This window comes from Populus euphratica, unplaced genomic scaffold, assembly GCF_000495115.2.
Source record: "Populus euphratica unplaced genomic scaffold, PopEup_1.0 scaffold113.1, whole genome shotgun sequence".
Lineage (NCBI taxonomy): Eukaryota > Viridiplantae > Streptophyta > Magnoliopsida > Malpighiales > Salicaceae > Populus > Populus euphratica.
This window is the reverse complement of record NW_011499984.1, coordinates 421,197-434,075: the sequence shown is the minus strand read 5'-3', so window position 1 is coordinate 434,075 and position 12,879 is coordinate 421,197. Positions and strand designations below refer to the sequence as shown.

Below are 12,879 nucleotides of genomic sequence, written 5' to 3'. Positions count from 1 at the left end.
CAAGTGTGACATCCTCTATAAACCAAAAAAACATTCTTAATTCTTTTTAAGTATTTAAGAGTATTTTTTACTATCATCCAAAGACTCTCACTTAGATTAGATTGATATCTTCTCATTATGTTTAAAGCATAAGATACATATGGCCTTACACATAGCATTAAATATATTATGGATCTTATATCCATAGTATATGGAATAATTTTCATCCCATCTCTCTCAATTTGTGTTTTAGGACACATATCTTTAGAGAGATTTATAATATGTAAAATATGTAAGTATTTTCTTTTGGTTTCTTCCATGCTAAATTATTTTAACATTTTATCTATGTACATGGATTAAGACAATCAAAATAGCTTTTCTGATATATTTTTATAAATCTTATTAATAGTATACAAGTTGCTTCTCCTATATCTTTTCATAGAGAAATTATTGGAAAAATAGATCTTTACTAACTAAAGTAAAGAAATGCCATTTCCAATTAATAATATGTCTTATACATATATTATTAGAAAAATAACTCCACTCTTACTAACCTTTTTTTATATATATATAAACAAGTATCATTTATATTTTTGATAAAATCAAATTGTTTGATTATCTCATCACAATGGATATCCCAACTCATTGAACCTTACTTAAGTTCATAAATGAATTTTAATAGCTTAAGTTCCTTAGATTCAAAACTTTCTACTTATGTCACATACAAATCTTCTTGAAGACTTTCATTCAAGATTGTAATTTTAACTTCTATTTGCCAAATCTCATAATCATAGTATGTAGTTATATCAAGCAAATTTTTTATGGATTTTAACTTTGTTACTAACAAAAAAATTTCATCAAAGTCAACCTATTTGTCTTTGTTTGAAATATTTGGCAATTAGTATATCTTTGTATGTTTGTATATTGTCTTCCATATTAGTCTTTCTCTTTAAGACCCATTAATATTTAATAAGTTTTATCCCTTTAAGTGGATCAACCATGGTCCATACCTAGTTAGTATACATGAAATTCATTTTAGATTTCATGGCCTCAAGCCATTTCTAGATTCAATATCAGATATTAGTTCTACATAATTAGTAAACTCATCAAATACAAGGAATTTATCATTTTTAGCTTTTATGAGAAGTTTATATCTCACTAGTATACATGACATGTCTTATCAGATCTATAAAGTTCTTAAGTTTAATAAGCTTTAGACTGAACATCCAATTATGTTTATGTCCTTAAATTTAGTTTTCATTTATTGTAACTCTTAAACTTCTTTAAGTTCTATTTTCTTCTCATTGCTCCTTTGAAGAATAAATTCTTTCTTTAGAAAGGTAATATGTTTTGAGATAATTTATTTTGCTCAACTAGATTATATAAATAATATCTAATACTTTTTTTGGTTATCCCGCAAACTAGTATTTATCTAGCATAGCTCATAACTTTTCAAATACAATACTCTTCATATAAGTGTTTCATCCCAAATCTTTTAAGTATGATAGAATTGGTCTTTTACTATTTTATATCTCATATGGAGTCTTATTAGTAGATTTTAATGGAACTTTTTTTAAGAGGTAAGTAGTAGTTTATAGGGCATAAGCTTTGAAAGGAAGGTGAAATGTCTATATAGCTTGTCATGGACTGCATCATATGTAATAGGGTGGAATTTCTCATTTTAGAAAGTGTATATTATGAGAGAGTCTTATTCTATTTTAGATAATCTTGAAAATCTTAGTTAATGTATTCACCAACTTGATCAGATCGAAGTATCTTAATATTCTTTCCAATTTGTATTTCAATTATATTTTTGAATTCTTTAAACCTTTTAAATAATTTAGACTTTCATCAAATACACATAACCATATATAATATGCAGGTCATTAATGATGAAACATTTATATCTATCCACGGTATAGATTGTTATTAGTCCATATACATCTATATGTATTAGACCTAACAATTCATTAGATCTTTCATTATTTCAATAAAAGATGTTTTAGCCATCTTACCCAATAAACAAGCTTTACAAGTTTCATATAGTTCATAATCAAGAGAATCAAATATTCTTCTTTATGTAACTTGGTGACCATGTTTCGTTGATATAGCCTAGTCTATAATGCCATAAATAATATGGATATTAATTATCTAATTTGTTCTTGCAATTTATATTGAACGTGAGCATTTTAAGATTAAGTATTTACAAATCATTTATGTAAGTACTAGATCACTAACAAATATCATTATTATATAAGGAATAACATTTGCCCTTAATAACAATTTTCATTCCATTAAAAAATAAATATAATATTTCTAGAAAGTACTAGAATAAAATAATAATTATCAAGTTCTGATATCAGCCCACTTGGTAAAGTTAACATAAAAACCCTTCATTTATTACCAACTTATAGGTCTACTTTATCTTTATTCAATCATAAATTCACATAGAATAGAAGTTTCAATAAGCGTTTTAGCATTTTTGGTTGCAAAATAATCTTTGCAATTTGTACTACAATGGCTTTCCTTACACAATAATGACAAGTTACTTTGTCATTACTGATGCCCTAAGTAGGGTTTTAGGCTTGAGTTGCAAGACCAAGTTAATGCATGACTCATGGTCCATGATAAAGTCTAATTGGCCTAATTTTTTTAAATAATCAATTATCTTTAACACATGGGTGTTCATCAAGTGGCCTAATTTTTTTAAATAATCAATTATCCTTAACACATGGGTATTCATCAAAGAACCCTTTGTCATCTTAGAATAAAACAATTCCTTAAGGGTTTTATATTTCTAAATTATACTAGTTACATCAAATAACTCTTTGAGATGTATAATTATTATGTGGACATTCATATTCTCACGTTGTGTTTAAAGTTTAAGTGATATGTTAGCTAACATCATATAAGTAACCTACTTATTGCCATCAATATAACATTGATATTTAGTCCTAACTTCAATGTCAACATCCTTATAAAGGACAAAAATAATTGGATTTTTCAATAACATATAATATTTTTTTTTATAGCAACTCTCACATTTTAATACCATTCTAAGAAGTTTGTTTAAGTCAATTTATTAGTGTCAAATATGGTATGTAGGGATATATTTATTTACTCATAGTAGTCTATCAACGTATTCATGTAAAGACATAAATAATTATAATTAGATTTAGATAAGCTCTTTGATCATAATTTGATCTTTTATTATTTTCCTACAAATTAATAGCCCTCACTACTAATTCGAGAAACATTACTTAGATCTCCTAGTGGGTTAGGATATCATTTAATCTATACTACCTCTAATTTTATATGATTATAAGTAACTCATCCAAATTATATATGTTAGTTTAGTAGGTCCTAATTTTATAGTATTAAATAAATTTTATTAATGATAAATTTTACTAACAAATTATCCATGAATAGAACTACGGTTTTATGCAAATAAAACCGGAAGGCAACAAATCATATTTTTAATATATACTTAATATATTAATTAGATATTTATTATTTTAATTAAGATTCATTCAATGGCATTAGTGACATATCATATCTAACAATTATATATAAATATACACCCCTATCATGTTATTCTAATTGGATGATTATGGATATACTAAACTAATTCCTTCGAGTCATTGAAAGGAATTAAATGGTCAAAACCTATATAGTGGTTGCAAATCTTCATAAATCTTTTGTGAGCATCAATGTCGTGGCTTTCCTTATCGTTCTTTCTTTATCTTTGATTACAAAATATATTTTTCAATCTAAATTTATATATCTTTAAATTATATAACATTTATATAATTGTATAAGAAACCTCAAGTTATATTTAAGAGGATTTAGAAAAGAAAATAATTTTACAACTCAGAAGAAAAATAGAAAAAATGAAGGCCATTCACACACCTTATTTATTACTACAATCATTCAACCATAAAAAGACGTTCACTTTGGTTTTTAAGGTCCATAACCATCCATCATACATAATAACATATTAATATGCACAATAAAATTATTTCACGCTTTAATTCTAATTATTCGCTTTATATGCAATTTTAAAATAATATTTCTAACATTTCAAAATATTAAATCATATCCAATTTGATTATTTCCCAAACATAATAAATTTTATCTAATATATTTTTTCTTTGAAAAACAATTTTTAAAATTTAGGAGAAAATTAATTATATTAAAATTCTTATTAAGATCCTAAACTATCAAATAAATAAAATTCTATGGATTAAAAACTCCTTTTTTTTTAAATTATATAACATTTATATAATTGGATAAGAAACCTCAAGTTATATTTAAGAGGATTTAGAAAAGAAAATAATTTTACAACTCAGAAGAAAAATAGAAAAAATGAAGGCCATTCACACACCTTATTTATTACTACAATCATTCAACCATAAAAAGACGTTCACTTTGGTTTTTAAGGTCCATAACCATCCATCATACATAATAACATATTAATATGCACAATAAAATTATTTCACGCTTTAATTCTAATTATTCGCTTTATATGCAATTTTAAAATAATATTTCTAACATTTCAAAATATTAAATCATATCCAATTTGATTATTTCCCAAACATAATAAATTTTATCTAATATATTTTTTCTTTGAAAAACAATTTTTAAAATTTAGGAGAAAATTAATTATATTAAAATTCTTATTAAGATCCTAAACTATCAAATAAATAAAATTCTATGGATTAAAAACTCCTTTTTATTTTAGAAAAAATATTTTTCTAAATATTATTTTAATTAAAAAATTAATTTAATCCTAACCCAATTAGGATATTTCAAAACACAAATTTTTTTAATTAAATTTTTTTATTCAATCCTAATCCTATTAGGAAAATTAATTCTATAACTAATTTAATTTAAGGTTTTAATTTTAAAATATAAAATCATTGTTTTATATATAAAGGGGTAGAATCATAATTCTATCACAAAATAAATATTCTAATAAAACATAAGTGGGGGAGGCAGAATTGTAATTTTTTCCTAAAACTAAAATTTAATAAGGCATAAGACATAGGAGTATAATCTTAATTCTACCCCAAAACCATAAAAAGATAGCTACAGGGGCCTAGTTGTAACTATGCCTCTTGTCTCATTCTTTTTTGCTGTCGTCAGTAGTGGCCTCACTGGCCACTGCCAGCGATTGCAACCAAAGCTGCAGAAAAGGTTGTCGCTGCGTCACTTACAGCGCGAGGCAGTAACCCTACTCTACATCTGCCACCACCATGCGTGGTGGGGCAGTAGCCATAGTTGCTTCCCCTCCTACTAGTATTAAACGCTAGCAGATCTAGTGCTTCTTTTGGTAGCACATCAGCACCCCAAGCGTTGCTCCTAGTGAGGCAGCACTGGTTGCCGCCTCTCACATAATAGTGAGTGAGCAAGTCCAGCGCCCTTGTTGATGGCGTTGCCATTTGTTTTTGGCATTCTAGCCACATTCAAATAATATGGCTAGATCTTACATTTTGAAAAACAAGTACATGAGAGAAAAATTAATTTTCGAAAATTAATTTTTGCACATAAAATTAACAAGAAATTAATGTCAATAATAATTAAAACATGCAATCAACAAGCCTAATTATTTAATGATAATTCATATATTATTGTTGGATTTTTTGAAACACATAAACAAAGCAAAAACTATAAATTTAAAAAAAATTCAAGCATCCTCAAAATCTCATTAAATAGATTTATAGATATTTAGAGTTTATATGAAATTACTTGAAGATCAAATATTTATTTTAACTTTGAATATTTGCTTTAAAGTTGTGTTGTCACGAACTAGAAACTGTTTAAAAGTTTGAATTTTAACATTTTAACTTTGAATATTTGCTTTAAAGTTTGAATTTTAATAATAATTCACACAAATCACTAATAAGAAATTTTCTAAACGTTTTTAGGAGAAAAGGATTACTATACCTTATATTTGCTATCTCTTTTTTTTTTTATCTGTTTTAGATATATATTATACTCTACTTACCTTTACATCAATTTTCATAAGAAATAAAAAGCGTAAAATTCTATTTATAGAGAGACCTAAAAACTCTATAATTAAATGAAAAAAAATATCACATATTATTTTAGGTTAATTTTAGAAATTTTTTCAATCAAGTGCTAACTTAATTGTTTCTAAGTTTAGAATTCTAAACCCATATATCAATTACATTATAATCCTTAATTTCTAAAATTTATTTACAATTAAGTCACACTTGATTAATTATTCTATTTTAATTTATGAATAGTGGTTCTTATATATGTGACCTATTAAGCTTTCTAATAAGTTGGCTCAAATATAAATCACAATCCTAAACACAATAGGATTCGATAAATTAAGCAAATTGATTTATTATCAAATCAATAATTAATTAATTTATACTTGAAAATCAAGTATAATGTCCAGCAAACTTTTATGATCCCCTAAATATTAGAAAAGTTATAAGTGATTTGACTTAACATTTTAATAACTAGTTTCTTAGTGTAATTATTATCATTTCATTAATAATATTATAATTTAGACATTATAGCGTAGAGTATGCCTACTCTATCAAATTATGTTTGTTCTCAATAACATATCATTGATTATTTGAATAAGATTTGAAACTCTTTTTAAATCTCATTCCACCTTGCGTTATGATTTATAATAAATACTATTTGAGAACAGATGAAACATTTTTCTAATTCATCAAAGGTAATAAATCCTCTCTTAAGTACCGAGATACCTCATATAGTTCATATTATACTCATTATCTACCTATTTGTTACTCTTAATATGGACAACGTGTAGCAGGATCAAAATATAACACCTCCTGTAAAAGATAACTTAATGATTTGAAGTCTAAGTATCACTTACACAACCATTACGTTAGCGTTTTCATAAACATATGTGATCTTCTCATATGGGTCAATTTAGTGTACATATCATCTAACAAGCACCTACATATTAGTTCTTGGTATCCCTCGTATCTTAGTTTATGAGAATAAATGCTTTTTTTATAAAAAAAAAAACATAATATATCAATATCAACAACTTTAATTAATGTTCAATTTTAATAGAATATTGACCAAGAATATTCAAGAACAATTTTTTTATACAATAAAAGTTTTATAATTATAACAACTTTATAATTGTATTTGTAAAATATTTTTATCCAAAATTTTTTATCTATTCTCTAGATTTATTAATTAAATATTTAATAAATATTAAAGATAAATAAATCTTTATTACTAAATTAAATACATATACATAAAAAAAAAATCAATATCACGTGTACTCAACTTATTCTCCCCGAAACCATAAGCATATATTCAAACCGAAAGAACCTGACTTCGTGCAGTGCCATACAAGCTTGTGTTCGGCGAATCTAAAGTTTTGCATTATCTGAGTAGCTTCAAGAGGAAAGAAGATAGGCTCAATCAACGTGGAACTCAAGTTTCCTGAAGATTAATCAAGAAGGGAAGCCATAACAGCATCGGGACGATCTAATATCCTCGGTGGAGACCAAATTCTGAGGCCATTCTGCTCAGGAAGTTATCCTTTCATATCCTGACTGACGATCCATTACAAATACGTCATCGACTCCCTTACTGAATCAAATTCCTCCAAAGCCAGGTATGGTTAACATTACCCTAAATATCAGCTTCAAGAAAAGGTTGATTTGGAAAGTATTTCTTCTGCATAACCGTACAAAGAAGAGATGCACGATCATTTGCCGAAGTAAATGCACGGAAACTTCGAAACCCCATGCCTCGTAATTACTTTGATTTGAACATGTCTGGCCATTTAGCACAATGTATCCTTCCTTCCTCAACTTGCTTCCCACAACAAAAATTTGCAACTACAGAATCTAATTCATCACACAGAACCTGGGGAAGGAGAAAGCAGCTCAAGATGTATATGGGAATAGACTGTACCATAGCTTTGATAAGAACTTCTTTTCCGGCAGTGGATAACTTTTTCCTTCCAGCCTTATAAGTTTCTCCAAAACCTTGTCTCTCACCATGGAAAAAACGAGTTTCTTGGACCTGCCTATGAGAGTAGGTAGACCAAGATATTTCTCGTGGTGATCAACTGCCTTAACTCTTACCCTAGATTGAATTGCTTGCTGAGCCATTTTTGGAACATTTCGGGTAAAAGTGAGCTCCATCTTTTCGAGTTAACTTTCTGTCCAGATGCCTCCTCATAGACGCAAAGGATTTGAGAATTCTATTTGCTTCATACGGATTTGCTCTAGAAAATAGCGAACTGTTATCTGCAAAGAACAAGTGGGAGAAAGGCTATTCGCTTCTATAGCAAATCATCTCAAAGTAGCTTTGTTTCTGGTAGACTAGCTATAGCAAATCATCTCAAAGTAGCTTTGTCATCTGTTATAGATAAACCAAAACGTGCTTTTGTTTCTGGTAGACTAATAACTATAATGCATTTAGCACTTTTTACTTGCAAGGGAAATATCAGAAACAAGGCTATCTATCTCTGAAATTGGATGTAAGTATAGAATTTTTTTTACAAGCTGCTATGTTAAAATTGGGTTTTGCTTAGAATGAGTACTTTTAAAAATAAGAATGCAAAGAATACGTCAATGAATAAAAGGACATGAAAATAAATAAAGTAAGAATGTAAAAGAAAATAAAGTAATACAAAAAAAAAAGATTGCATAAAATTGAAGAAAGAAATTAAAAATGTGGGGTTGGCCATCATTTTCACCATTAAATGACCTATTTATATTCGTATAGGGTTTGAGTTCCACATAAATATATAATTCTAATTCTGTATAAATTGTTTATATCAAATAAGAAGCTTAATCATAGAATCTTAATACAATTATTGTCACATACATTCCAATTAATTCTACAATTCTAGATAGTTTGATACGTTGAGGATTCTTATTATGAGTAAGATTGAATGTTTTTATTGATTGTGCAAGCCCAAATTCTTGCAATTAATTAATTAATTGCTTCTATGTGGTTAATCATGACTCTTGATCAATTAGAATTATTTAATTTTGACCAACTTTATTATTCATTATTGGTTTTAGCTTTTTTCTTTTTTATTTGGCTATGAATAATAAATGTTCTTACACTGTTGATATATAGAAGATATTTTTGATGTAAACAACATCCTTATTTTTTTTTTATTTCTTGAATGAAAAAATATTTTCTCATTATATTTATATTTAAATTGGTCAATCAAATCAGTCATCAATGATATGTCAAGTGACATTGTTCACCCAGAAATATTTATCATACTTATAAATATATAATATATTAGCCAATTAAATAATTTTCAAAGCAACACATGCTTTAAGTGTGTGACATTTAGAATTGAATAAATTATATGACCAACCTACAATTAATGCCTAGTTTGTTATCTCTTTTATAATATTCTTAAAATCTTTCAAAAAAAAATATAATCCAAAAAAATCTAAATTATTATAGAAATGGTATCTTCAAATTCTTATCCTTATCATACAAAGTGCATCTCCCTTATAGACTGGTGCATTCTAAACAATGCTCTAAAAAATATGTTAAAAGAAACCCTTAGCCTATACAAAGAAAGAATTCATAAGGAAAAAAGAAAGAGTCATCTTATTTGAGATGATCACATAAACCTCCACATATGAAGAAACATATTATTTCATGATCTTCCGTGAATGCAAACTATATTGATCTAGCTCAATAAAATGTAACAATGCTTTGGTGAAAAAAAAATTATATGACTCAATTGTCTAAACTATTTTGTGCAAGCCCAAATTCTTGCAATTAATTGCTTCTATGTGGTCAATTATGACTCTTGATCAATTAGAATTATTTAATCTTGACCAACTTTATTATTCATTATTGATTTTAGCTTTTTTCTTTTCTATTTAGTGATGAATAATAAATGTTCTTACACAGTTGACATATAGAAGATATTTTTGATGTAAACAACACCCCTTTTTTTTTTTTTTTTGAATGAAAGAATATTTCCTCATTGTATTTATATTTAAACTGGTCAATCAAATCAGCTATCAATAATATGTCAAGTGACATTGTTCGCCCAGAAATATTCATCATACTTCTAAATATATGATATATTAGCCAATTAAATAATTTTTAAAGTAACATATGCTTTAAGTTTTAGGTGTGACATTTAAAATTCAATAAATTATATGACCAACCTGCAATTAATGCCTAGCTTGTTATCCCTTTTATAATATTCTTAAAATCTTTCAAAAAAAATATAATCCAAAAAAATCTAAATTATTATAGAAATGGTATCTTCAAATTCTTATCCTTATCATACAAAGTGCATCTCCCTTATAGACTGGTGCATTCTAAACAATGCTCTAAAAAATATGTTAAAAGAAACCCTTAGCCTATACAAAGAAAGAATTCATAAGGAAAAAAGAAAGAGTCATCTTATTTGAGATGATCACATAAACCTCCACATATGAAGAAACATATTATTTCATGATCTTGCGTGAATGCAAACTATATTGATCTAGCTGAATAAAATGTAATAATGCTTTGGTGAAAAGATAGAAAAAAAAATTACATGATTCAATTGTCTAAACTATTTGTTAAGGTATAAGAATCATTGATCGTCAACTCTTTGTTTCATGGAGACTTGATATTTGACCAATCTTTCTTCAACGAGTAGAAAAGGAAGTTCACATATATTTCAACTTCCTAAAAGATTTGCTCATTTTTTATTTTGCAATTACCAATAACAACACCTATATAAAGACTTTTCTTCAATTAGAACTTCACAATCGCCTTAGTTTTATTATCCTTAGACACCAATAAAATAGCAAAGAGGAGAATTTGTTATGGGCTATAAAAACTAAACCCCCTAAAAACTAACTAGAAATATAAGATAGATGGAGAGTTTCAGAAGAATTAGTATGAAAAACAACCTAATTATAAGGCTTAAAACAAAAATAATATAATTCTATAACTATTTCACACTAGTAATCTCCTTATCAATCCTATAATTTCCTTATAAATCTCATTTTCTACTCCTATATAAGCATTGTACTTATTTAAGTAGCAATCTCTAATTGATCAAAACTGGAACTTCTCATCTTAATTTCTCAAAGGAAAAGCATATCTTTTAAGAACTTTGGCAATTGTATATATACTCTCTTAGTTTGGGGACCACTTCCTAAATTTGGATCCTTATAGATAATAGATAGTATGGCCATAGACAATAGTTATCTAATTGTAAAAATTTTTTATTAAACTTGTTTTTATATGTCCCCTATAACTTTTTTTTTATGTGATGGTAAGTGATCTAACATAATAATTCTCATATCATTCAAATCATTTAACTTTATTAACATGGTTAATTGATCATCTAAGTTATCTGTCATAAATGTAGCCCTCTAACTAATTGTACTAAGAGTTCTATAAGCAATATAAAATCATGGTCATAAGTTATAGTAAATGGTGAAACTCCTAAATAAATCTTCTTTAAAGTCTAATATGCTTATAATACATTTGATAATACATGATGTCAAGTTTTTAGATTGTTTCTAACCAATTTTTGTCACTTAAGAATCAAAGTTTTATGGGTTGGTTATGCTTTTTTATAAAATGAATTATTTTAAATCCATATTTTTACATAAATTGCTTGACATGATCCCCAATGAATATTGAACTTGTTAATAATGATGGTTTTTGAAAGTCCAAATCTATATGAATTTGATTGTGGTTTCTTGATTGATCAATCAATAAAAAAAAAAAATTAACCCACTTAGTGTAGATTGTGGTTTCTTGATTGATCAATCAATAAGAAAAATTTTTAACCCATTTAGTGTAATACTATATAGCCACAAGGACATTATTATATCTTTTTTGAGATGGCCGATATAGTTTATAAATTATATTCATTTTACATCCTCTAAATGTCATGGTTAAGTTTTTCGATGGCATATGTTGCATTGGACAAAACTACTAGCATTCTTGACACCCTTTTACATATCTAATGCAATCATTGTTTATTCCTGTCTAATAAAGTTATGGTTCATTATACTTATTTTATCGTGATGTTATAATAATGAGCTATATAAAGTCCTCTATGAACTTGACCAATAAAGTGTTTTTAGGTCTTAAGCATTTAAACAAGACTCTAGTTTTATGTTTCTTGTATAATATATTTTCTAGGAAGACGTAATTAGTTACTTTTAGCCTAAAGGATCTTGAAACATTCTATAAAATGTCTTGTAAAAAAGTTTAATTATCTATTTCTAATTCTTTTGAGAATCAAGAATATTGATATTGTTAAGACCTTTCAACATGTACTTAATATTTTAATAAGAGATTTAATAATTAAACAGGTCTTCTTCAAATATATATATATAAACATGCATTCCTAGCATGTCATTCTAGTTGGATGATTATGGATATATCTAAGCTAATTCTCTTGAGTCAATGAAAGGAATTTTAGATGTTCAAATCCTAGGTAGCTACTGCAAATCTTCATAAGTCCTTTGCAAACACCTTAGTTGTAGCCTTCATCACCATTTTTTTTTCTCCTTAGATTATAAAATAATTTATTATCTAAATTCTTACATTTATAAATTACATAATATTTATGTAATTAATTAAGAAACCTTGAGTTATATTCCAGAGGAATTAGATGAGAAAATAATTTACAATCTTGAAGAAAAATAGAGATAAAATAAGACACACAAACCCTATTTAATATCATGATATCTTACATCGCATGCTTCAATTTTAATTATTGGCATTATGTGATACTATAAAATAAGATTTCTAACACTTATAAATATTCAAACAAATCTAATTTGATAATTTCCCAAACAAAACAAATTTTATTTAACATAAATTCCTTGAAAAATATTTTTCAAAATTTAATAAGAAAATTAATCACAT

At 26.5% G+C, this 12,879-nt stretch overlaps 1 long non-coding RNA gene across 1 annotated transcript; it reads right to left on the bottom strand.

Annotated features, from left to right (window-relative positions):
- Window positions 1-7,875: 7,875 nt before the first annotated feature.
- On the bottom strand, window positions 7,876-8,598 carry LOC105139976 (uncharacterized). Its single transcript, XR_845098.1, has 3 exons — window positions 8,511-8,598; window positions 8,423-8,466; window positions 7,876-8,310 (listed from the first exon to the last, which is right to left on the bottom strand). It is a non-coding gene; the product is annotated as an uncharacterized LOC105139976 (long non-coding RNA).
- Between the last annotated feature and the right edge of the window lie 4,281 nt (window positions 8,599-12,879).